Genomic DNA, 27,664 nt, shown 5'->3' on the forward strand with positions numbered 1-27,664 from the left:
TGCGTCCGCGGGCTCAGGGTACTTTCCCTCCTTCCCTGCGAGGGGAGGGAGGCCCTTGTCCCAACACACGCACAAAGGAGATATGTAGGAGGATGCGTTTGGGGGGAGCAGGAACGGGGAAGAGGGGGACAGCCCTCAGGAATGACGCTATGCCGACCTGTGCCCTCTCGTGGTCCCACAGTGGCTGAGGAAGGGGCTCCAGAGCTCTGGGACAAATAACTCTGAGCCTGGGAACCTGAGCAAGGATTGGATGCAGCTGTGTGCGCTTGGACGGACTCCTCAACCTCTCTGCGCCCACGCTCCTTCTTCTGTAAAAGGGGTTTGGATGAGTTTACCACTGCCCATCCCTTCCTGTGCTGGCACAGTGGCCCTCAGGTTGAGGCAGAGAGAAGGCAGAATCGTTTTTCAAACCTGTCCTGGGAGTGAGCCCAGGAGTGTGTGGGGCTATCCAGGGAGACCTTGTTCTGGCCGAAGGGCTCTTTCAAAGGGAGGTAGCCAGACAGTGTGAGAGCGCTGTGTGCCCTCCCCCTCTCACCTCAGGGTTTCCGTGGGCCCCAGACAACAGCCATCCTCCCCCTCCCCCCAAATAAATATCCTTGTAGTTAGACAAAGATCTTTGTGTCTTATTGACAATGTGGAGGCATTTGCGTAGATCAGAACATTGGGACATGGGTAACATTGTAAAGCACTGTCATTCCAGAACATCTATTGTGCTCATGTGGAACCTGTAGCCAGGGACAGTTGTTGGACCAGAACAAGGGGAGACCGTGTGATTTCAATTCACCAAAGAAAGGTCAAGACATTGGGAGGTTTGATGAGATAGTGAATATACAACAGATGATTTGCTCTGTAAACCTTCACCTACTTCACACTGAAAAGTTCAATTAAAAAGAAAACCAGGAAAGGTGTATGCCAGGGGTGTACATTTCACCATACTCACTCTGTTTGCTGAAGAGATAGCATGTGAAGCTAGACCATGTGCAGAAGACTATGGCATCGGGATTGGAGGAAGACTCACTAGCAAGCTGTGATTTGAAGGTGACACAATCTTGTTGAAAGCAAAAAGGACTTGATGAAGATCAGAGAGGACAGCCTTCAATATGAATGATGTTTCAATTTAAAGAAAACAAGGAGCCTTGGGTGGCCTAATGGTTACAAGTTCGTCTGCTAACTGCAAGGTCAGTAGTTTGAAACCATCAGCCGCTCCGCAGGAGAAAGATGGGCTTTCTACTCCTGTACAGAGTTACAGTCTCAGAAGCCCACAGGGACTGCTCTACCCTGCCCTGTCGGGTTGCTATGAGTCAGCACCAACTGGAGTTGTGGTTGTTGTTGTAAAGAAAAGAAGATTCCTTCCTGGACCAATAAACAACATCATGATAAATGGAGAAGAGACTGAAGTTGTCCAGGATTGCATTTTCCTGGGATTCACAATCGAGGTCTGCGAAAGTCAGGAAACCCAATCACGTATTGCATTGGGGAAATCTGCTCCTCAAAGCATGAAAAAACAAAAATGCCATGTTGAAGATTAAGGTGCGTCTGCCCTGTTAGATTTCTGGGTTGGTTTACCTTGGCTCTTCTCAACGCTGAAAGGATTCATGGGGCAGAAGCACTTTCATAATCCGAGTTACTTTTAGGAGGGAAAGGGGAGTTTCAGGTATTACAGTCTCAAAGGGTACCCACTATCTCTGGAAAGCATGCAAAGCTGAGAGGAGGTTGTGCAAGATTTCCCCACTGAAGAAGGCCACTTCCGGAGAGCGCTAAAACCCACGTGAAACCAGTGTCTGAAGCAGCGAGTGGAACCAGAGCGTGGTGCCAGCAGAGCGGAACCACCAAGAGACACACAGCTGGCCCTGCTGCTATCCCCTCCTACATTCCTTGAGGGGGCGTGGTTGTGGGTATTACCATGCCTGATGGCTAAGTTCATGGGCACCTGTGAGGTTGACCTGTGAAGGTTGACCTGCGCCTGCACCTAAGTAGGTGAGTGTAGTCTGCGCATGCTCCGTTTCAGGAGCATGCTATATTCAGGACTACGCGTGTGATGTATTATGTCCCAGGATCTGAGCAAGGTCCGCTTTGAATTGTCCCCTCGGACGTCTAATGTGAGCCTGATTCCTTTCCCACCCCTTTATTGTGGCATGACCAGCTAATTTTCGCTTAGGGTAGGCGTTTGGTGGAGTCAACCCCCTGATCCCTAATCTGGCGACCTGTCAGACCCATGCCATGCTCTTTTCCGTTGCCTTGGATGCCTTTGGAAGCTGGACAATGAATAATGCAGATCAAAGAAGAATTGATGCCTTTGAGCTCTGGCGCTGGTGAAGAATGATACTACGAACTCCCAGAAGAATAAACAAACCTCTGTTGGATGAGCACCAGCATGTCCTTAGCATTGGGGATGGTGAGACTTTGTTCCCATGTTTTGGATATTTGTAGCCATTTAATTTTTTGTTAACTTGAAGCTATTAATCAGGTCACAGCCTGATGCTGCTGCTTTGAGGGGGTAAGAAAGAGAGTGAGGCTCTTCTCTCTCTTCTCTCTGGCTCTTCGCTTCCTCCTGGCTGGGACTTCACTGAGTCTGCCTCCAAGAGTGACCCCATGTGAGCTGCTGACCTGGAGAACTGTCAGCGTCCTGTGACATATCCCCTGACCTTGGATCCATATGACTCAGCACCCACTGGCCTGTGAGCTCCCTGCTTCCCACTTCACTGCTGCAGCTCTGTGAGTCTGCAGAGGGCTTGGCTAGCATCAGACCCATGGACTTGAGTTGGACTGGGCTGGGGCGCCTTCTGGATATCAAGTTCCCTTTTATATGTAAATGAGCATCACTGGTTTTACTTCTCCTGCAAACCCAACCTAATACAGACACGTTCAGGAGAGGCCGATCTCTGGAGAAGGACATCAGGCTCTATAGAGTGGAGGCTCAGCGAAAAAGAGGAAGCGCCTCAATGAGATGGGTTGACGCCGTGGCTGCGACAATGGGCTCACACATAATGACAGTTGTGAGACTGGCACAGAACCTGGCAGTGCTTCGTTCCGCCAAAAGTCCAACAACATACATATGCATACGCATATGTCAGCAGAAAGAAAAAGGAACTTTCAGGTCAAAGAAATTATTTTGATATATACTATTCATCTTGATGCCAATAGTGATGAAATATAACTTTTAAATCTTTTAGTGTATGTTGTACATATTTGTTATGTGGAGATCTATGAAAATTATATGTCTGTAATATATGTATATAATTCATATAATTTTCTTCTATGTGTATGCTGTTGTTAGTTAAGTGCCCTGGGGTCAATTCCGGCTCTTAGAACCGCTATGTACAACAGACTGAAGCTCTGCCAGGCCCTGTGCCATCCTCACAATTGGCCCGTCATTTCTAGGCTTGGCCCCACTGTTGCAGCCCCTGTGTGTCCATCCAGCTCACTGACGATCTTCCTCTTTTTTTTTTTTTTTTTTTTTGGCTTCTCTTCTACTTTACCAAGCGCAATGTCCTTCTCCAGAGTCTGGTCTCTCCTGAGAACATGTCCAAAGTCCGTGAGACGAAGTCTTGCCATCCGCACTTCCAAGGGGCACTCTGGCTGTGCTTCTTTCAGACAGATCCGTCCGTCCTTCTGGCAGTTCCTGGTGTGGTCACTATTCTCTGCCAACACCATCTTCGAATGCAACCATTTGTTCTCGGGTTTTTCTTTCTCAAGGGAGACCCAGCTACTGTACCTCCTGGGTAAGTTAGCCCAACCCCTGGCTGACCTTCTCTGCCTTCTCAGTAAAAGGCAGAGAAGGAGGAAACAGAAGAGTCCTGCAGGAGCCCTCAGGGCACAGCTAGTCCTTCCTGGGCCCTCCTGCCCCCAAACACTCCCAGGCTGATTCCCTGGCTATCTTGCCCTCCTCCTACCTTCCTTCTGTGTCATCTTCCCCTACACCGTGGCTCCAAATTTAAGCAGCCAGTTAAGACTGTTTAATTAAACTGAAAGAAGACTTAAATTCCATCCTTCAGTCTTACTGGCCACGTTTGGAAGGCTCAGTACGTACCAACAAACAGCCAGTCGTTACCGTATTGGACAGTGCAGATTCAGAAGCTGCCCATCACTGCAGGAAGTTCTGTAGGACAAACCAAAAACTCACTGCCACCGAGTTCATTCTGACCCACGGTGACTCCATAGCAAAGGATGCGCTTCTGAGAAGGTAACTTTACAGGAGTAGAAAGCCTCATCTCACTCCTGCAGAGAGCTGGGTGGATTTGAAGGGGTGACCTTGTTTGCAGACCAACTCGCCACCAATGCTGGAAAGCACTACACTTGGGAAGACCAATCTCCTCTGGGTCGCAGGTTCTGCAACTTTGCTGCGTCAGCTCACTAGGTGGACCAGGCACCACCAAGGCAGAGAAATCTAAATGAACCAGGAAGCATTTAAAATAGAACTTTGTTAGATTTTTTTTGCATTTAACTTTGCAGTTTATGTTCTCGTAGGACACCTGGCAGAGCCATGACTAAGCGCTTGATGACTAACTGAAAGGTCAGTGGTTCAAACCCCCCAGCTGCTCTGTGAGGGAAGATGGGACAATCTGTTCCTGGTAAGTGGCAGCCTTGGAAACCCTCTGGGGGCAGTTCCACTCTGTCCTGTAGGGCCACTCTACACTGGAATCGGCTCAATGGCACAATTTAACTTTAAGCCAAACGCCCTGAGGTGTAACATCTGTCTGGAAACACAGCATGCAGGTATGTCCTGAGAGTAGCATTCGGCATTCATATTCAACAACGGAGTCCTCTTGTTCTGAATATGGAGTCATCACATTTCCCTTGAGACTTATTTTTAAGAAAGCAAATGTTTTGAGAATGAAGATGGCAACAGGTATACAAATGTGCTTGACACAAAGGATGGATGTATGGATTGTTATAAGCATTGCATGAGCCCCCAATAATAAAACAACAGCAACTTATTTTTGTTTTTGAAATTATTGTTGGCACAAATGGAATTTCGGCTACAAAAACGTAAGCTTTGGACCCCTCTGTGCCATGGGGGAACTGACAGTGTGTTCACACGAGTATGTATGCTTTGTGACATTTTCAATGGTAAGTAGTTTTGCTGAAGTTGAGACCACTCTCTTTTCTTTGCCAAGAGGTCTCCTTTGCTTCATGTCAAGCGAGATAGTTAGTTTATTGTGCCAGCCTGGCCGATAAACACAAGTGAGATTAATTGAAGGGCAGAGAGATAAATGGCTTGGTGAGTCTCGCTTTTATTGTCTCTTGCTCTTTGATCATCTGACCAGCTGTGCTTGTTCTGTGTCTCAATTTACAGGCTACACTACCTGTGGGATGATTAGCCGGTGGACTGTGTCGCTTTAAATTGAGGTCCCTTTAAGACCACATGATTGGAATGCACATCTCTGGAGCTGAGGACTGACGGTTAGTGACAGTTGGGGACCTGCCTTGCTGTTTGTTGCCTGGGGATATATAGCCCAGCTCTCGCTACAGAGGACGAACTGGTGGCCCTCAAGACTTGAAGGACTGCCAGTGTCTCACAACTCTCTCACGGGAGTGAGTTGCACTGAGCCATTTGTACTGCTTTATAATTTCACTGTTCATTTCTTGTGTTATCTATCTATCTTTATAAATATATATAAAATTACTAGCAATCTGGTTTTGTTTCTCTAGAGAACCCTGTGTAACACATCAAGTGACATTAGAGTGAGATTTGGGTGAAGGGACATTAAGAAGAGGAACATGTCATATGCAGTCCCTGGGTGGTGCAAATGATTAATGGTCTTTACTGCCAAAGGTTGGAGGTTTCACTCCATCTAGAGCCCCTCAGAAGAAAGGCCTGGCCATCTATTCCCCCTATGGAGCTTAGTTCTTCTCTGACACACATCAAAACCAACCCGGCAGCAGCTGACACAAGAAGGTTTCATTTGGGTTAGTGGGATATAAGGGCATTTTTGTGTCATGTCCATACATGGTTAGCTTGTTGCCAGCTGTGCTACGGTGGTAAGAATTCCAGGAATACTTGGCCACACTCTGTGCTGACTCATCTGATGCTGTGCCCCAAAGGAGTGAAGCTAGAGCTGGAAATATGCCCTAGAGCGAGTGCCTCCCTTACACTGGGCTATGTGGGCAGTGGAAAGGAGCCAGGCTTGAGACCACGGGGGCCATGGAGCTGGTATGCAGAACACTCCTCCTGGCCTCAGACATGAGAAATTCTTCATGCAGCTTTTGGCTCTCAATGACCCTGATCAAATCGAAGCTCTCTCAGGAATTGTCTCACTAAAGCTGTGCACGTGTGCGTAGCAGTGAAACAAAGAGGGAGTGCATTGGTGTGTGGAGTCGTAGGCTTTATGCATGAGATCACATCTTACCATATCTGACACATCTTGTCCTGACAAAGCCTGGTGGTTCCAGGAGAAATCGCATGCTCACTTGTGGGGAAATAGCCGGAAGGAAAATATAGATACATGCTTACATACACACGCACCAGAGAGCAGGGAGCCACAAAACAAAGGAGGCACTCAATAGAGAAAGCATAACATAAAATAAGATGCCAGAGTGAGGACTACACCCACCCATCATATTGCATCAATAAATGCAAAGGGAGTAAGCCTCGTTTTGAAAGAAAATCTATCCTATGCCTTTGTAGCAGACATGTCTTAATGCCACGTCAGAGCCTCTCAGCTTCACGTGTCTAGAGCCTTTGGCCACTTATCCTGTCCTAGCCTCTGCCGCAGCGTCCAGTGCGTTCCAACCCACAGCGGCTCTATGAACAACAACGGGACACACTGCTCAGTCCTGGGCCAGCCTCACAACTGTTCTCTGAGACCATTGTTGCAGCCACTGGGTCAGCCCATCTTGGCCAGAGCCTTCCTCCTTTTTGCTGTCCCTTGGCTTTACCAAGCATGATGCCCTTCTCCAGAGACTGCCCTCCCCTGACATGTCCAGAGTATATGAACCTAAGTCTCACCATCCTTGCCTCTAAGGAGGATTCTGACTTCATCCAAGACACATTTGTTGGTTCTTTTGGCAGTCTGTGGTACGTTTTATTTTGTTTTAATTTTTTAAATTAATTAAAAATCATTTTATCGGGGGCTTGTACAACTCATCACAATCCATCCATCCATCCATCCATTGTGTCAAGCACATTTATACATCTCTAGCCATCCTTATTCTAAAAACATTTGTTTTCTACTTGAGCCCTTGGTATCAGCTCCTTCCTCCCCACTCCCTTCCCACTCCCTCCTCCCTCATGAACCCTTGATAACTTGTAAATTATTATTATTTTGTCATGTCTTACATCCTCTGACATCTCCCTTCACCCACTTTTCTGTTGTCCATCCCCCAGGGAGGAAGTTATATGTAGATCCTTGTAATCAGTTCTCCCTTTCCACCCCATCCTCCCTCCACCTTCCTGGTATCGCCACTTTCACCACTGGTCCTGAAGGGATTATCTGTTCTGCATTCCATGTGTTTCCAGTTCTTATCTGTACCAGTGAATAGCTGGATTTGTAAGGTAGAATTGGGATCATGATAGTGTGTGTGTGTGTGTGTGTAATCATTAAAGAACTAGAGGAAAGATGTATGTTTCATCATTGCTACACTGCACCCTGACTAGCTCATTTCCTCCCTGAGACCCTTCTGTAAGGGGATGTCCAGTTGCCTACAGATGGGTCTTGGGTCCCAATCTGCACTCTGCCTCATTCACAATGATATGATGTTTTGTTCTTTGATGCCTGATATCTGATCCATACCTGAGCTAGATGGTCGCTTGTTTACCTTCAAGCCTTTAAGACCCCAGATGCTATATCTTTTGATAGCTGGGCACCATCAGCTTCCTTCACCACATTTGCTTATGCACCTGCTAGTCCATGGTACCTTCAATATTCTTCACCAGCACCATAAATCAAATGCATCAATTCTTCTTTGGTCTTCCTTATTCAATGTACAACTTGCATTAAGTGTGTATGAGGCAATTGAAAACACCCTGGCTTGGATAAGGAACACTTTAGTCCTCAAAGTAACATCCTTAAATTAAAAATTTTAAAAAAGTAACATCCTTGCTTTTCAATACTTGAAAGAGGTCTTGTGCAGCCAATTTACCTAATGCAATGTGTCGTTGGATCTCTTGACTGCTGCTTCCATATGTATTGATTGTGTGTCCAAGCAAGACAAAATCCCCGATAACTGACATTTTTCCTTCATTTGTCACGCTGTTACCTACAGGTCCAGTTGTGGAGATTTTGGTTTTCTTTACATTGAGTTGTAATCCACACTGAGAACTGTAGCCTTTGATCTTCACCAGCAAGTGCTTCCAGTCCTCCTCATTTCAGCAAGCCAGTGTGTGCCATCTGCATATCTCAGGTTGTTAGTGAGCCTTTCCTAATCCTAATGCCACATCCTTCTTCATGATCCACCTTCTCTGATTATTTGCTCAGCATACAGATTGAATCAGCATGGAGAGAGGATACAACCCTGAAGCACACCTTTCCCGATTTTAAACCATACAGTATTCCCTTGTTCTAGTCACACAACTGCCTCTCAATCCATGTATAAATTTTCCATAAGCAAAATGAAATGTTCTGGAATTCCCATTTATTTCAAGACTATCCATAGTTTGTTATGATCCACACAGTTGAATGCCTTGGCACAGTCAATAAAACACAAGTAAACATCTTTTCGGTTTTCTCTGCTTTCAGCCAAGATCCATTTGCCATATCCCCTGATATGTCCCAATGATATACCCCTTGTTTCAAGATCTCTTCTGAATCCAGCCTGAACTAGTAGCTCCTTATCAATGGACTGCTGCAACAATTGTTGAATGATCTTCAAAATAATTTTACTTACATGTGATATCAGTAATATTGTTCTATAATGTGAGCATTCTGTTCAGTCACCTTCCATTGGAATGAGTGCGAATACGTACCTCTTCCAATGAGTTGACCAAGTAGCTGTCATCCAAATTTCCTGGCATAGACCAGTAAGTGTTTTCCGTGTTTTGTCAGCTTGTTGAAACATTTCAACGAGCGTTCCATCCATTTTTGGAGCCTTATTTTCGGTTAATGCTTTCAGTGCAGCTTGAACTTCTTCCTTCAGCCCCATTGGTTCTTGCTCTTGAAATGGTGGATTGTTAACTAGTTCTTTTTGGTACAATGATTTTGAATATGCTTTCCATCTTATTTTGATGCTTCCTGCCTCATCTTTTACCATGGAATCTTTCAGTATTGCAACTCAAGACTTGATTTTTTTTTCTCCCTTGAGTTCTTTTAGTTTAAGATATGCACGTGTTCTTCCTTTTTGGTTTGTCCATTTCATGATAATATTTGACTGTCTTCTCAAGCTGCCCTTTGAAATTTCCCATCCAGCTCTTTACTTCACGGTTTCTTCCATTTGATTGAGCTACTCTACCGTTAAATTCAAGTTTCAGAGTTTTGTCTGACATCAGTTTGAGCTTTTATCTCTTTCCTGTCTTTTTAATGGTCACTAAATATTCTTGTTTTGCTTCCACAGCTCATCAGATCTTCTGTCATTAGTGGTCAATGTTTTTTAGATGTTCTCAAAATTCAGATGAGATAGACTCAAGATCTTATTTAGACTCTGGTGGACTTGCTCCAGTCTTTAGTTTTATCCTGAACTTCCCATATAAGCAATGGATGGTGTGTTCCACAATGTGTTAGACCGGATTGACTAGAGAAATAAATCCAGATGTACTCATATGTGTATAAAAGAGAGTTTTATAGGAAAAAGCAATTGGATATTGAGAAAACATCCCAGCCCAGTCCTGATCAAGTTCATAAGTCTGATATTAGCCCATATGTCTGATACTAGTCCATATATTCCTCTTCAGACTCACACAGTACATGATGAAATGATGCCAAATGCAGGAAGATCATAGGCCGGTGGGTGAAAAGTCTTGTGGGTCCAATGACAGTGAAAGTGTCTCAGTGCTGGCTCTTCAACAGGAAGGTGAAGCAGAGAGAGAATGTGGCCGGCCTCCCAGGAGAAAGAGAGGAAGTTCCCAGAATCCTCATAAGAAGGCCACACCCACAAGGAAGCATCATCAGGCTAATTGACAGGCTAGACTACACCCCTTCACTCTTAATATCCTCAAGTTGACACAAGATTATGTAACTACCACACACAGTCATCCCTTGGCCTGGTTTTACCTGCTCATACAGAGCTTCTCCATCACATCCTGTCACAGATATAGTTAATTTGATTTCTGTGTATTCTATATGAAGAAGTCCATGTAGATAGTTGTTGAAAAAGGGATTTGTGACGAATAAGTCACTGGTCTTGCAATGTCTGTCATGAGATCTCCAGCTTTATTTCTATCGCCAAGACCTTATTTTACAACTGCTGTTCCTTCCTGTGTTTCCAACGTTTGCATTCCAATTGCCAGTAATTATCAATACATCTTGATTGCATGTTTGATCAATTTCAGACTAAAACTATGGCAGAATTCTTCAATTTTTTTCATCACTAGCTTTGCTGGTTGGTGCATACATTTGAATAATAGTCATATTGATTGGATTTCCTTGAAGTGGGGACAGATGTAATCCTATCACAGACAGCATTGTACTTCAAGATAGATCTTGAAATGCCCTTTTTGGTGATGGACCCAACACCATTCCTCTTGACCATGTCATTCCCGGTGTAGTAAACCATATGATTTTCTGATTAAAAATGGCCAATACCAGTCCATGGCAGCTCCCTAACACCTAGGAAATCCATATTCATGTTCCATTTCACTTTGATGACTTCCAATTTTCCTAGATTCAGATTGCTTATATTCCAAGTTCCAATTATTAGATTTTTACAGCTGTTTCTTCTCATTTTGAGTTGTGCCCCATCAATAAACGAAGGCCCCAGTGGTTTTATTCTCACAGACTTTACTCCATTCATGTCATTCTGGTTGACCCTCCTTTGAGCAGGCAGCTCATCGACGGTCATATTCTGAGGGCTTTCTGACCTAAGTTCTGTCCTCCAGCACTGTTTCTGACAAAGTTTTGCTTCTATCCATTTGGCCTTGGGTGTCTGACAATTTTTCAATGCTGTTCACAGGTGTGCAGTGACCGATTCCTCTGAAGTGGACAGCTGATTCCTTCTTCGTAGGCTTCTTAGCCTGGAAGCTCCACTGAAACCTGTTTACTCTGGTGATACTGCTGGAATCAGGAATATCACAGACAGCATTATACTTCAGGACCCATCTTTAAATGTCCTTTTGGACAATGGATCCATTTCTCTTGAATGAGTCACTCAATCCCTGTGAGGGCGTGTCCATCTGGGTCTCAAAGAACCTGGGTATAGATGGCTTGAAAGCAAGAGGAAACACATTCCTTTAATAAATTAACAGATGGTATATGGTCCAAACTGTAAACAAAATATGATCATATCAAGACATCCCAGAAGAGGAACCACATTACAGATGGAAGAAAGCTCTTTCTATTTCTCCAGATATCTTCAGTGAACTCTGTCTGGTTTTCTCTCCACCACTTGGCCTGGTGAAATAGGTTGCTTGCTCTCAACACTACCGGCTGACCTCTGTGAAAGCAACCTGCGGCATTGGCAAGAGCACAGACTCCACCGTGGTTAATAGGCAGCCTCGGGGGGGTTTGTCAGTCTAGTGTCTGATGAGCCCAAGAGTCCACGGACATTTGACGGCTCGCAGGTCTTGTCCACATGCAGGAGGTGGTTTGGATAATGTTTGCCTTGTAGGCCACTCTTCCAGCTAAGCCCGGGGCTGAAATTACAGTTGTGACTCCTTCCATAGCTATTCCTCGTCCTCTCCTTGGAGGTAAGGTAAGGTAGTTTCTCGGGGATGTAGCATGGGATGAAACAGAGGAATGAGTGGAGGTAGAAAGGACTGGAATCTTGGGATATATGAATAGAACCTGTGGTAGTTATATGAGTGTTTGTCAATTTGAAAGGATTAAGAGTGAAGGGGTGGAGTATAGCCTGTCAATCAGGTCATAGCCAATGAGGCTCTGTGTGGGCATGGCCTTCTCCTGAGGATTCTGGGAGCTCTGCTACTCCTCCTTGTAGGAGGAGACACACACTTTCTCTGTTCACTCCCTGGGAGGCATTGCAGCTGGCAAGACACATGGAACTATGCTAGCACCTTGAGCTGGAGCAGCCACATGGAGCCCCCTGCCAGCGCGGATGCTTCCACCATCACTGGGTCCACAAAGCTATCCACCTACTGGCCTGTGACCTTCCTGCATTCAGCATCATTGCATGGCTTCAGGAATCTAAAGAGGAATTGATGGACTACTATTAGTATTGACATATGGGGTAATATCAGACTTAGGAACTTGATCTTGATTGGGCTGGTCTGTTTTCTCAATATTCAATTGCTCTTGTATATAAAGCTCTTTCCTATATACATATGAATGTCTCTGGATTTGTTTCTCTAGTCAACCCAGACGAACACAGAACTTGTGGGGGAAGTCCCTCAGCCCAGAGAATACATTCCCTTGACTGAAGATTGGGCTAACCAAGTGAATCCCCACCACTGGAAGCACTGATCCATCCACATGCAAACCATGTGTAGGGAGGGGTGTTTATAATGGCAGAGTTAATCTGCCCTGCCCATTTTTGCAGGTTACTTGGACCCCTGTATATCTCAGGCCCTACCTATATTGGTCCCCAGCTTGCTGCTATCCCCTCCTTGGCCTTGACATCTTTGGAAGTATTGGTGAGGGTCCCACTGGCCTGGTCTGCCCACATAGACTGGATATAAGGGTCTAAAGTCCGGATTTTAAATTTTTGTGTATTGCTCAATGCCCATCAAAGCAGTGATATGCAAACATCTGGGAAGAATAACAATTACATGTAAAGGCCCAGCCAGATGGCAGGTTTTAGTCCCAAATGTTATTTTTCCACAAATGTATGCAAGGGGCCTGGCTATGCTTGGCCCATCCACTTGAGTTACATTTTGATTCCACACTAGAACGTCACCTGGTTGGAGTTCAGGAACTGCTCTGGAGGTGTTGTAAAGGGGATAAAGCACAAGGGGTGACAGTGTAATAATATACATTCATCGTCCTTATGGTGCTATTTATTAAAGAGAAGGGTCCAATGGTGCAGTTCTGTGGAGTTTGGGTTGTGAATGTGGTATATTGCCAAACGAATTCCTCAGGGAACTGTTAATAGTAAAGTGTGGATCGGGGCCCTCAAACTACAGCCCATGGGCCACAGGCGGCCCACCGAGGACATTTATCTGGCCTGCTGGGTGTTTTTTGTCACCGCTGCCTGTCCTGCTTAGCAGCTGACACCTGCAGTGTGCATAGGAATTTGTACATAGTTTTTTTTAAAACTATAGTCCAGCCCTCCAACAGTCTGAGTGACAGTGAACTGGCCCCGTTAAAAAAGTTTGAGGAGCCCTGGGTGGATGATTGCCACGTGGTGTGATCTGTCCCCCCAGTCCTCGAATAGCTGAGGGCATTTAAGAACAGTACCACTTGTGGACTTGTTGTATAGCAAAATTACTTGGGGTCCAAATGGAGGTTCTGTATTCCTACTACTGCTGGGTGCTGAGACACAGATCTGCCCTAGGAATCTTGGGATTACAGAGACTTGCGAGTGGGGATAAAGGTGGAAGAGGCTGAGAGCCTCTCCTTGGGGGATTGATGGCATAGCTTTCAGTCACCAAGATTTTGACCCGAAATCACAGTCCTAGTGAGGGGGAGATAATTATTCTCTCTCACTGCTCCAGTGAAGACCAGTTGCAGCCACCAGTTACAACTCCAAATAAATATTCATTTTAACTTATAAGGAGGCTTGTGATAAGAACCCCTGTCTTACAGGAAGCAAACATCATGAAGAAATTCTGGTCACAGCCAGGATTAGGCAAAGTGGAACTGCAAAAACAATCCCTGCCCAAGGAATGCATTTATTCTACAAAAACACTAGAAGGCTTAGCTTTCTGAGAGTGGCTTCTTTTTTCTTGAACAGGTGTCTCCAGCTGTCTTTTGGGAGTCATAGCAGCCCAGATCAACCTCAGCATGATCTTGTGTTATTCCCATGGTTCTTCACAGTCTTGACCAGAGACAGGAGGACTCAATTCTTGACTCCTCCTAGTTTCACTCCTATAGGACTGTGGTATGTCACAATTGTAGGGAGGGAGATTTATCGAGCAGTCTAATTTGATACCAAAGATGCTGTCCATGATGGACTTACCTGGCTTGCCACTCCCCTTTCTGGGAGGAATCAGAGTTGGCCATGGCATCAAATACCACACAAACTCACTCATCAAGCACTTACTTACAAGTTAAAGTACATTCTAAAGAAGGAACGATAGGTGTTCTCCACAGAATGGAGAAGACTCAGTTATGATACAAAGCAAGGGCTTTTATATCTTGATGTGAAATATATGCTTAGGGGAGAAAGTCAGGGTTTTTCTGGGAATAGGAATGTTCCCCCAGCCTCCTACCCCCGCCCAGTTTGAGTGACATCCCTTGTCCCTTGTGTTACTCTGGGTAGACTAGTGAGAGAAACAAATCCAGGGAGACTCATATGTGTGTAAGAGAGAGTTTTATATTAAAGAGTAATTGTATATTAAGAAAACATTCCAGGCCCGTCCAGATCAAGTCCACAAGTCTGATATTAGTCCATATGTCTGATTCCAGTCTATCCATTCCTCTTCAAACTCACACAACACATGCAATGATGCTGAGTGCAGCAAGATCGCAGGCTAGTGGGTGGAAAGTCTTGTGGATTCAATGGTGGTGGAAGCATCTCAGTGTTGGTGTGAGTCTCCATGTGGCTCCTCTAGCTCCAGGGCTGTGGATCCATCAGCATAGCTCCATGTGGCTTGTCATCAGGGATGTCAAGGGGAGAGTGCATCTACCATCTGATAAGCTTTTTGTCTCCATAGTGCCTCCAAATGAGGTCATCAAGCTGTGACCCGATTGACAGGCTAAACTCCACCCCTCCACTCTTAATAGTCTCAAGTTGACACTAGAATATGTAACTGCTATACCCCTCTCCTGTCTTGAATTGGTTGGGCTCTGAACTGCCATGGTGCTAGAGGATATGCGCCTTTTACAATACTAGTGAATCTAAGGGTATCTAAGTCATTTGCCACCCCTACTCCGGAGGCTCCAAGTTGGTACAGCCCCTTACCTCAGAGTCCCTGCTCTTGTGGTTTTAGCCCCCTTTTCTGCTCGGAAAGCAATTATTTGGAAAAGGCACCAAATGCAGGAATTTCCTTGTTCTGTCCTTAACAGTACATACTTATCGTCGAGCAAAACTCAATAGGCGATTCTCCTTTTCAGGCTATTTGTGTGGACATGCTCATTTCGCTGCTATCACCCAACATTAGGTCATTAAAAGAAATTTAAAAACGTTACCAATTTGGGATCGCGCACACCCCTTAATAAAATCCCATTAAGACCGACCCCTTACTTCCATCGTTCTTTATTATTTTCTAAAGAGAAATATCAGGCCATTTGTTCGCGGAGGTGCTCCATATAATTCACTGCAACACGAGGGGTGACAAGTGAACAGTCAGAACAATCAGATGCTCCCACACAGAGGGCAGACAAATTAGCTGGCATCTCCATACAACCCTAGGCTTGCTAACGACTGCTTTTCTGACGTGTCCGGCTTCTTAAGGTGCTCGGGATTCCGAGGCAAACGGTCGGTCCGGGAAGGGTTCGGAGCTGGGTCGAGTCCTAGTCGGGCCCTGAATCGCTACGTCTTCCTCCCTGGTTAAGCGCATCGCCCACTGGGAGCCTTCCCCGCACCGCGGCGAGGCCGGACTCTCGGGCGGCCCGGACCCCAGACGCCGGAGCCGGGTTTCCGGGGCCCACTTGCTGCCGCGCACCAACCGGAAGCTCCCTATGGGCGGGAGCTCCCGGTGGGCGGGAGTTCCCGGTGGGCGGGAGTTCCCGTGGGGGAGGTTGGAGCTACTGTGGGCCAGATGCTGGTTTCGAGAGAGGCACGCCCCGCGAAGGTGATTCGGTCCATTCTGGTTTTCACCTCGGAAAGCCGCAGCTGGTCCGCTTCTAACGGTGTTTTGTGAGCGCCGCCTGGCGTCGCCGACCCGGGGGCCCTTTCCCTGGCTCTCGGCCCACAGGGCGCCCGGGGCACCTCTGGCCGGCTCAGTCTCCTCTCACTCTCCTTAACCTCCTTCCTGCACCGAGGCCGCTACCAGACCCTTTGTTCCATGGCCCAGGCCCGCATTCCCGCATTCCCGCATTCCCGCCCACCTCTTCTGGAGCCCCGGCGTCATTGTGTGGCATACCAGGTATAAGCGACAGTTGGGGGTGTGTCTCACTCGGAACTCCTAATTGCGTTGGTTGTCAACCTGGTTGTACCGTTTGGCTTGGAGGAGGAGACGGATTCTTAACCCTTTGGCTGTGGTTGGGTCGGGAAAAGTTAGTACTTGGCTTCAGTGTTGGCGTTGAAGGCTAAGTGGGAAGATGAGAACTTAAAAAGTACTGCCGCGTTAGGACTCAAATGATCTGTGTATTTGAATGTTCCAAAAGTGTGTCTGAGACAACCACAAATAGTGTTACTCGCCCTTACTCACTTCGTTTTTATTTTTTAGGGATTAGGTTTCAGAGCTGCTGACAGATAACCGAGACTCAGGTTTCAGCCAAGTTCCCGACCAGTTCATCCTCTTACAGAGTTAATAGCCTTTTGTCGGCTAGACAAGAAACAATTTACCTTTTTCGTGGAATTTTTATTAGGTAGGTTACATTTTATCCAATAAATTACATCAAGGTAGATGAGTGTTGAGTATAACTATTCACATTCCACTTGTATTCTTTGTGTGAATTTTCTTGTTTTTAAAAAGCTTTTTGTGATTTGGGTGAAAGTTTACAGAGCAAAGTGATTTTTTTGTTCAACAGCTCATAAACTCTGTGATTCGTGGCATTAATTGCAATCCCCACAATGTAATAACATTGTTCCTACTTTCTGTGTTTACTGCTTTTTCTTCGGTTTTAAAAAAACAAGTTTAGTAAGATGTCACACATCACACTCACCTAACTGCACTGTACAATTAAATGGGTTTTCACTATATTTACAAAGTTGTGCATCACCACTATCAATTTAGATCATTTTCATCAATCCAGAGGAAAGCTATATTCATTAGCAAGTGATCATGCTTCATCTCCCCTCCCCCAGTGTCTGCCAGCCCCTCATTTACTCTCTTTTTAGAATTCCCTATTCTGGGCATTACACTTAAATGGAATCAGATGGGGTGACTTTTGTGACTGTTATCTTCTACTTAATGATTTAATCTCACTGAGGATAATAATTTCAAGGTTCATCCAAGTTGTAGCATAAATCATTTTCATTGCTGAATAACATTCCATTGTATGGATATACTAGTTTGTTTTTCCATTCACCAGTTGCATATAGGGTTGCTATCAGGGTTTTAGTTTTGATTATAAGAGGGGACTTCAAAAAATGAATCAATGGAATTAAAAAATAATGAATAATGGGTTTTTTCCTTTGAGTTTTTTTAACCCCTTTGTATACCTTGGAGTGGACTTGCTTGGCTATATGTTAGCAGTATACTTAGCTATTTGAGGAACTGCCAAGTTGTTTTCCAAAGTGGCTGCAGCATCTTGTATTTCCATCTGCACTGAATAAGGGTGCCAATTTCTCCACTTCCTCTCAAACACTTCCATTGTCTTTTTATTGTAGCCACCCTATGTGTGTGATTTACAAACATCTCCCTAATGACGAAGGAAGGCAACTTGGTGGGGCAATGGCTACACCCTGATGACCAGGAAGGCCAGTGGTTCTGGTCTACCAGCCACTCAAGGGCTTGTGGGCTAGCTTGAGGGTTTCAGGGCTAGTTTGGGGCTTTGAGGATTAGTTTGAGGCCTGAGAGCCAGTTGGAAGCCTTGAAGTCTAGTTGGGTGGGCTTGAGGGCTAGAAGCATGCATCTTGGGAACACCCACTGGCAGCCCCCCAACAGAAGCTTGCTTTTTGGGTTGGTTATAGCAGAAGCATGCCACTGGGTGGGGGTAGGTAGGAGTGGGAGCATGCAAAATCATGCTTCTTGGACACACCCTCTGGAATACCCTTGCCAGAGCATGCCTAGAGGGGAGAGGGGCTAGTGTCAGACTGCAGCCAGAAGCATGCTTCTGGGAAGCTCCCCCTGGTCCCTCCCCAAACATGCTTCTGGGGGCATATAAGAGTGGGATCCTGCCAAGAGCCTGTTTCTGGGGAGCTCCTCCTAGCTGCCTCCTGCCAAAGCATCCTCTGGGATTTTGTAGACTGGGACCCTGTCAGAAGCCTCTTGAAGCATACCTCTGGGGAATAGTGCAAGAGTGGGACCCCACCAGAAGTCTATTTCTGATGGCTCCCACTGTTGGTGTAGGAATGGGACCCGCAAGGAGCATGCTCTGGGGGCCTCCCATTTGCAGCTTTCACTAGAATCATGCCTCTCGGGGGTGAAGGAGTAGGGCACCGTGCGAAGCATGCTTTTGAGGGTGTCTCCCAGGCAACCACCTGCCAAAAGCATGGCTAGGGGACATGGAAGAGAGGGACCCTGCCAGAAGATTGCTAGTGGAGGGCTCCTCTGGGAGGCCCCACAATCCCGAAGCAAGCCACTGGGGGCGATATAGGAGTTGGGACCCCACCAGAAGCATTCCTTTGAGGAGGGGGGTATAGGACTGGGACCCTGCCAAAAGAAAGCTTATGTGGAGCTACCCTGGCAGCCTCCACCAGAAGCATGCCTCTGGGGTGGGTGTAAGAGTGAGACCCCGCCAGAAACAGGCTGCTGGGGGCTTCCCCTGCTAGCACCCCTCCAGATACATGCATCTGGGGTGGTGGTGGTATAGGAATGGGATCCCACCAGGAGCATGCTTCTGAGGGGCTCCCCCTGGCAGTCCCCACTCCGGAAGTTTGCATCTGGTGTGGGGGTGTAGGAGTGTACACCAGCAGTATGCTTCTGGGAGACTCCCCCTGGCATCCTGTCGAAAGCCATGCCTCTGTGGGGTGGGTTTGGGTGTGGGTCTAGGAGTGGGACTCTGCCAGAAGCATGCTTCGAAGTTGTGTCAGGATAGCCAGCCCCTAACGAATCATCGCAGGTCTGGTAGGCCCAATTGTACAGAGATAATAAGTAAACATTACTGTAGTAAAGTCATTGAGGTCATGAGAGATAGAAGAGAGAGTAAAGTGAAGGAGTCAGACATATTTCATGGTAGTATGCTCACTTCAGCCCCACTTGGTGGTCCACATGGAGATGGAAGAGGAGAGGGCAGGAGAGAGTTATCTGAATTGGGTGTGGCCCCAGGAGAGGGTGCCTCACAGGAGCCATTGAACTCAACTTTGCCAGCCGTGAGTGTTCCAAGCTCCAGCTAAGAAGGTATCCACCGGTCCCTTCCGCAGGCTGAGTCCACGGCTTATCCTGGCCAGTCTGCCCTTGTGCTGAGCCCTTTACTCTGGGCACTCACCTCCCCGTGGCTCAGGGAAGGCCCTGTTAGGGCCATTGCTGGTCCTAGTCTCAGACCTTCCCAAGGAACAGGGCACTCAGCTTGAAGCCCCACCGATGAACTTCTCTCCGCCCTACTTATTGTGGGATAAACAGTGTTGTCTGCTTGCTCTGGATGGCTGATAACCCCCAGGGAGAATAACCCCTGACCTACTACTTTCCTTGGCCTCCAAGTGTAGTCATTTACCATACGTAGCAAGCACCTAAGTTTGGCATATATTTGGGGGAGGCAACTCGGGAGAAATCTTTGTTTCCTGTAGGGTTGCTCCCCACCAGCTCCAGCAAAAAGCATGCCTCCGTCTGGAGTGTGGGAGTGGGGCCTACTTTTTTGCAGGGCGTGCCAGGAGGAGCCCACCAGAAGTATGCTTCTGGAGGGGTCTCACACCTACACCCCCCCCCCCAGAGCATGCTTCTAGTGGAGTCCCTCTCCTATACCCAAACCGAGCCTGCTAGGTAGCACGTTTCTGGCAGGTTCCCACTCCCCCCCCCAAGAGTTTACTTCTGGTGTGGAGTGCAGGGGGATCCCCAAGAAGTATGCTTCTGGTAAAGTCCCACACCTACACCCACGCCCCTTCCCAAAGCCTGCTTCTGGAGGGGAGGGAGGTTCCAGGGAGTGCTCCTCTGTAGCAGGCTCAGGTCCCATCCTATACAACCCCGGAGGGAGGCTGCTGCTGAGGAGGGGTGCTAGGGTGAGCCCCCTAGAGGAATGGTTCTAGTGGGATCCCACTCCTATACCCCTCCCCCACCCCACAGCATAATTCTTGTAGGGGGGGTCAGGGGGAGCTCCAGAAGCATGCTTCTGGCAGGGCCCCACTCTTTCAGCCCCCCCACATAATGCTTCTGGTGGAGTGCAAGGGGGAGAATACTTTAAGAGAGAGATTCAAGGAGCCCCCCAAGCATGCAAGGGGGGTTTCTCCAGAAGCATGCTTCTCTTGGGGTCCCACTGCTACAACCCTCTCTGTAGGATGCTTCTGCAGGCAGATTCAGGGGGAGCCCCACAAAAGCATCCTGATGGGGTCCTACTCCTACACCCCCTCCCCAGAACATGCTTCTGGTGAGGGGTCCTAGGGGGGCTCCTCAGTAGCAGGCTTTTAGCAGGGTCCCACCCCAACATCCCTTCTCCAGATCCTGCTTCTGGCGGTGGGTGCTGGGGGGAGCCCCCCAGATACATGCTTCTGGCAGGATTCCACTCCTACAATCCCCCTAGAGGATGTTTCTGGTGTGTGTGGGGCAACGAGAGCCCTCAGAAGCATTCTCCTGGTGCGGTTCCATTTATACCTTCTTCAGAGCCTGCTTCTGACTGGGACCGACTCTTATACCTGCCCCAACTATGTTTCTGGGGGAGGTGCCAGGGGAAGCTCCACAAAAGCAGGCTTCTGATGGGTTCCCATTCCCACATGGCCCACCAGAGACACATCTCCCATGAGGGGCTGCCAGGGAGAGCCCCCCAGAAGCATGCTTTGGTGGTGTACCCCTGCCACCACCCCAGAGCCTGCTTCTGGTAGGGGTTGGGGGCAGGAGGAGCCCCTCTCAGAAGCACGCTTCTGCCTGGGTGCCACTCCTACATACCCCCAGAGCCTGCTTGGTGGGGTGGGGGTGGGATGGGAGGGGGAGAAGGGGGGTATCCCTTCAGAAACATGCTTCTGTCAGGATACCACTCCTACACCTCCCTACAGACTGCTTTTGATGGGGGTGCCAGGGGGAGCTCCCCAGAGCTTGTTTCTGGTGGGGTTCCACTCCTACCCCACCCTGCTGAGCATGCTTTTTTCAGGAGGTGCTAGAGGGAGACCCCAGAATCATACTTCTGGTGGTGTCCAACTTCTACAGCCGCCCCCAAGCATGCTCCCAGTGGGGGGGGGGTGCCAGGGGTCCCCCAAGAAGCATGATTCTGGTGGGGCCCCACTCCTACAGCACCCCAGAGTATGCTACTGGCAGGGGTGGGGTAAGGGAGAGCCCCTAGAACAGACTTTCTCACAGGCCCAGATCTTCAAGAATTAACAGGTGTCAATTTACAATAGAATTTACTAATGAATTTACTGTAGAGCTGGTTTATCCTTATTGTTAGGTGCCATCAAGATGGTTCCAGCCCATAGCAACCCTATGCACAACAGAATGAAACATTACATTGTCCTGCGCCAACCTCACAATTGTTCCTATGTCTAAGCTCATCGTTGCAGCCACCGTATCAATACATCTCTCTGAGGCCTTCCTCTTTTTTGCTGCCCCCGCACTTTACCAAGCCCGATGCCCTTCTCCAGGAATTATCTCCTGACAATCTGTCCAGAGTGTGCAAGACAAAGTCTTGCCATCCTTGCCTCACAGAAGCACTCTGGCCTCACTCCTTCCAACACACACTGGTTTGTACTGTTAGGCCAGGGTATTTTCATGACCTTCTCCAGCACCACAATTCAAACGCAGTGGTTCTCTTTCGGTCTTCCTTATTCAGTGTCCAACTTTCACATGCAAATGAGGCAATGGGAAATGCCTTTTAACAAACTAAATCTCAATTAAATATGGTACATTTACAGAGTTGATCAACAGCCGACAGTCTTCCACTTCCCTCTATCAACATGGATTTAATTTGTTCCAACTGTCCCATTGAGTTGCAGACAGTAGTAGAGCTAATTTCCTAATTCTTTCTCATTTTGTACCAAAATGTGTTAGTCCAGGTGGACTAGAGAAACAAATCCAGAGACACTTATATGTGTATCAGAAAGAGCTTTATGTACAAGAGCAATTTTACATTAAGAAAGCAGCCCAGTCCAGTCCAAATCCGTGTGTCTGATATTAGCCCATATGTCCAGTACCAGTCTATAAATTTCTCTTCAGACTCACACAACACATGCAATGATGCTGAATGTAGGAAGACCACAGGCTGGTGGGGGGAAAGTCTTGTGGATCCAGTGGTGGAGGAGGCATCTCAGTGCTGGCAGGGTTCTCCACGTGGTTCCTTCACCTCTGAGGCTTTGACTTCCATCAGTCAGTCTCCATGTGGCTTGTCAACAAGAATGTCTCTCTGGGAGTGGCCTGTTTCCTGCCTCCAAAATGTGGTCATCAAACTGCATCATGCTTGACAGGCTAAACTCCACTCCCTCACTCTTAATTCTCTCAAATTGACAACAGATTATGTTACTACCACCCCGAATCATCATGTCACCACGTCTCTGAGTTCAGTGGGTATTTCTGATCCATGGCACAGTGCTACTTCCACTAACTTTCTGCTTCTTGTCACCAGTCTCCCAGTCTCCAAGTGATATGATGTGACTTGGAACTTTGCTTCTGATTTTTTCTCCCTATAATTCTGAAAACCTCCAATATCATTGGTAATTCAAATGCCTTGTAATTACAGGAAAGAGTAAAGTTTTAAAATTAATATCTCATGGACCATTTATTAATGTGAGAAAAGCATCGTGATACATTTTCAGGGGACAAGAACATACAATTCCATAGATGTATAGATTTTTACTTCACTACACCTGTGGATTTGTTTAGGTAAGATGTATGTTTGGTGTGTGTTGGACATGTAAAAAGAGAAATTAGTATTAGAACGATGTTTTCTGTGCATGAAAAGGGAATCAACGAATTCTAGAAAGTTCGGCAACTGAGGACTCTGGTAACCCTGAACTTTGCAACTGGGGCTACATTCACTGGTACCTTCTGTCAACAGATTCCGTCACTGCCAAAGAAGTAGTCTTGTCTGAGAAACCACTGATCTCCAAGGAAACAGACCTTATTGAGCCAACCTTGTTAGATGAACTAATCTGTCACACTGACTCTGTAGCCTCTGTGTACCATCAGCTTCCCAATGCGTTTGTAGAAGGAAGTCTTAGGATCCATAACAAACACCCATTCAATATGGAAGCACTGATTCTGGTGACAACCCTGTTGGCACGATCACTGCAACCAACTTGGAACAACCTCAGCTTCTTTACTCAGGCAACCTTTTGATTCCTCAAGGAGATCTTTTGAATCTTGATCTTAGTCTCCCAGTCAATGAGCCACAGGTGTCTTCCATGCAAATGGGAGCAGTGGATCTCTTGGCAGGGGAACTAGATAGTCTGGCTGGGCAGTCCTGCATCCCATCTTCAGTGCCTGCAAAATTTGCTCTTCCACCTACTACTGCTGACCACCTACTACTGCTGAATGACCTTTTTGAATTTTCCACAGAAACAGGAGAATATGTGACTGCAGCAAAGTTTAAAGGCTTGGAGATTTCAGGAACATTCACTTACCATCAAGGCGACATCTATATGGAAATGAACTTCACCCACACAGGTTTGCAGCACATGACAGACTTTGCCATCCAGTTAAACAAGAATAACTTTGGTGCCATGCCCAGCACACCTCTGACCATCTATACACCACTGATGCCAAACCAGAGCATTGACATCTCCCTTCTTCTCAACACCTTAGACCCAGTCATGAAGATGGAACTTCTGCAGGTGGTTGTGAAAAATAATATGGATGTTGTGGTAGTTATATAACAGTCAATTTAAGGATTAAGCGTGTAGGGGTGGAGTCCAGCCTGTCAATCAGGTCATAACCAATGAGGCTTCTGTGTGGGCATAGCCTTCCCCTAAGGATTCTGGGAATTCCACTATTTCCTCCTTGGAGGTGGGAGACTCTGCTCACACCCTGGGAGACAAGCAGCTGCCACAACACATGGACCCACCCTGATGCAGCCCTAGGTGCTGGAGAAGCCATGCAGAGACCTCCCAGCACTGAGATGTTTCCAATGCCACTGGATCCAAAGACTTTCTACCCACTCGCCTGTGATCTTCTACATTCGGTGCCATTGCATGTGTTTCGTGAGTCTGAAGAGGACTTTATAGATTGGTTTTGGACATATGGGCTAATATTGGACTTATGGACTCGATCTTGACTGGGCTGGGATGTTTTCTCAATGTCCAATTGCTCATACATAAATCTCTTTCTTATACCCATATGTGTGTCCATGGATTTGTTTCTCTAGTCTACCCAGACTAACACAGATGTTTTCTACTTCAGCTACCTCATTCCATTCAATATGCTTTTTGTAGAAGATGGCAAAATGGAATGCCAGATCTTCTTTGCAACATGGAAGGATATTCCTAATGAAAATGAACTTCAGTTTCAGATGAAGAAATGTCATTTAAATGCCAACACTGTTTCCGGAAAATTGCAAAACAGCAATGTTTATATTGTTGCCAAGCAAAATATGGAAGAGCAGAACATACTGTACCAATCGCTGAAGCTCATGGGAAATGGATTTTGGCCAAACTTTTTATCCAGTCAGGAAACCCAATTATATATTGTTACTGAAGTGCAGAGCTTCTGAAGTCTCTCAGTACATCTATCAGATTTATGACAGCATCTTAAAAAACTAATGGACGGGTCCAGTGCCCTCCAGCAACCCTGTGTTTCGTGTAAGCCATGAGCTCTTCACTGGAGGAAATTGCTTTGATGTACAGAATCTAAACACAAACACACTGAGGGTACCCACTAAAGTAGTGACTGATGTAACCTGTACTAACAGTAGGGCATCACCTGCCGCATATTTTGAGCTTCGTGTGAACCTGTATAACCACTGCTTCAATCGCTTCCCATTTGTCACCTGCTGCTGCTATCTGGTCCTTACTTGTGGCCTTCTCCATGCTATGCCAATGATTGGTGTTGTCTACATCTGCTTTTGAGTGTCATTTGATATTTTGAAACCAACCACTCCTTTCAAAAGCAGAAAAGAGGGAAAAGTAAAGTAAGGAAGTGTTCCTGAAAAAAAAAGTTTCATTTTGTACTTTAAGTTTTATTTCATCGGTCGATATGGGGTCCCTGCTGAATCAAATGAATAAGCCCTGCTCTTCTCTTTTAACACAAGAGAAGCAGTTTTACTCTGAGCCAGAATCACCTCTACACAAACTAAAACAACACCTGGTTGGTTTTTATTCTGTTTTTTAATACAATGAGGATACAGAAATCCTGGTGGCACTGTGATTAGAGCACTGGCCATCGAAACTCCAGTTTCTAAGGAGAACTATTACATTACCTGTCCATAAAGATCTACAGTCCAGAAAACCCTATATAAAGTCCCTGTGAGTTGGAATAGACTCAATGACAGAGTATGATTGTATGATTGGAGTCAGAAAGCATGTTCTCTCCCATTTTGTGGAATGAGTTTAATGGCCCAGAACTGAAAGTAGTTAACAGGAAGTGAAAGTTTCCTGTTTTACAAAGTTGTATTCAGCAAGTCAATTCAAGTCTGCAAACAAATTGCCCCAGTCCCTGCCCCCGTCCAGCACAGCCACCTTCTGCTGTGGGTCTCGGACATTTTCAGGATGCGACTTTTCTCTGTTTCTTGCATGGTCATCGGTGTCAGTGTCCTCAGACGGCAGGCTCTTAATCTGAAAACAGGCTGTGCTGACTGAAAGGACCATGGAAAGGAAAGACATTTCCTTTGCGAAGTCCTCAGGAGATCGATTGATGCAGTGGCTGTTGCAACACTGGGCTCCAATATAGCAAATATTGTTAAGACAGTGTGGTGGTGTTAGGTGCCTTGGAGTCAGTCCTGACTCCTTGAGAGCCTGCATGCAGTAGAAGGAAATACTGCCTGGCCCTGTACCCTCCTCACAGTGTTGATATTGGAGCCCAATTTTCCCAGCCATGTGTCACTTTATCTCCATGACAGTCTTCTCTCTTCTCCTCTTCCCTCTCCTCCTCCTTTGGTTTAAAGGACAGTGTAGGATTAAGCAGTGTTTCCTTCTGCTGTCCAACACAATGGGATACTTAGATTTTATAGATCTGCAGTGAGGTTGAGTGCATATATCACTGGAAATTTTGTAAATTACATGGTAGCATTTTTCACTTTGGAGGTCTTACAAAGAATTTATGTGTTTTCCTTTTAAGATACTCCTTGTTATACAGCTTGGAAATAATCAAATTACTTTTCATAATTATTTCATGATTATTTTCTTGGTTTAGTTTCATTATGGTTTAGATTCTGCATAATCAGACAGGCTTACAATATACTATACATATCCGGTAACACTCTCATCCTTTCCATTACTGACCCAAATAAAATTTATCATCTGAAAAAATTCATTGATTAAATTACTCATTGATTTTAATCCCTCAAGTTATTTTACTGAATGCTTTTAGAAAATTATAAGGTCCATCTGAGCGAAGGGGCAGCTCTCAGCCATAGCCAGCGTCTCTAACCCTTTCTCCACCCCCATGAGGTAGCTCCATACTGTGACACCTCGTCTTCTCAAAATAGTCTCACAGAGACCTTGCCCCCTCTCTTCACCATTCCCCTGGTGCCACAGGCAATGTGGGGAATAGTAGACTCCTTTTAGACATAATGATTTATTTCTGGCCCCAAAGATTATTAACATGGGATTCCTTTGTTCTCTCTCTCTCTGACTTTCTGCACCTTCTCCTGTGGCCGCAAGTCCCTCAGTCTCTTCCTCTCTCTAGCTCTCCCTTCTTCCTGTCAGATATTCTCTCTCTACTGTCTTCCAAACTTCCTTTAACCTGCCCTCTTTACTCTCATTCCAATCTAAACACCCTGGCAGTTCGTTAACTCTACTAAAACCTGTTAATTAAAATCTATTATCTGGCTCTGCTTTTCCTTTATTCCCGTTCCAACATAATGGTGCTGAAACTCTAGAGAGGTATTTGTGGCCAGGACTGTTGAGACATTAGCCTCTCTAATACTGATTCTCTGGTGGCCTCTTCCCGGACCCATCACAGCAGTCTTGTATGTCTGCAGTTAGAGACATTCCAATTCGAAAGGATCTGTGAGTGTAAAATCCAAAGCTCCCCACTCCAGGGTCATCTGCAGTCAGATGTCCTTCTCAGCCAGTGGCTCCTCTCACGAGCTCAATTTTTCACTCATTCAGCCTTTGATTATAGGATGTACTGTGAATGCAACCTGGAACTGCTGGGTATCCAACTGATTATAGAAAATCTAGCGACTACAAATTAATCCTCACAATTTGAAATGTCCACTAGATGGCACTCCTGACTTAAAAATTCTAATGATTACTGCAAATCAAATTTTTTTTTCAACAACCATACTTGCAAGCATTCTATAGTCTCTGCTCTCATCCCCATCTCTATCAGGATTGCCTTCCTCCTCAATTCCTGCAAGCCCAGGGTAAAATTGCCCTTCTAGTTTTTCAGATCACGTTAAGCCTCAGTCAGCCTCTTCCTTTAGTGCTGTTTCACCCCCTCCTCAAGAACGTCTTCTTC

At 46.3% G+C, this 27,664-nt stretch overlaps 1 pseudogene; it reads left to right on the forward strand.

The window, feature by feature from the left end:
- Positions 1 to 6,145: 6,145 nt before the first annotated feature.
- On the forward strand, positions 6,146 to 25,959 carry LOC142457278 (AP-2 complex subunit beta pseudogene; annotated as a pseudogene).
- Positions 25,960 to 27,664: the final 1,705 nt, after the last annotated feature.

This window comes from Tenrec ecaudatus, chromosome 9, assembly GCF_050624435.1.
Source record: "Tenrec ecaudatus isolate mTenEca1 chromosome 9, mTenEca1.hap1, whole genome shotgun sequence".
Taxonomy (NCBI): Eukaryota; Metazoa; Chordata; class Mammalia; order Afrosoricida; family Tenrecidae; genus Tenrec; species Tenrec ecaudatus.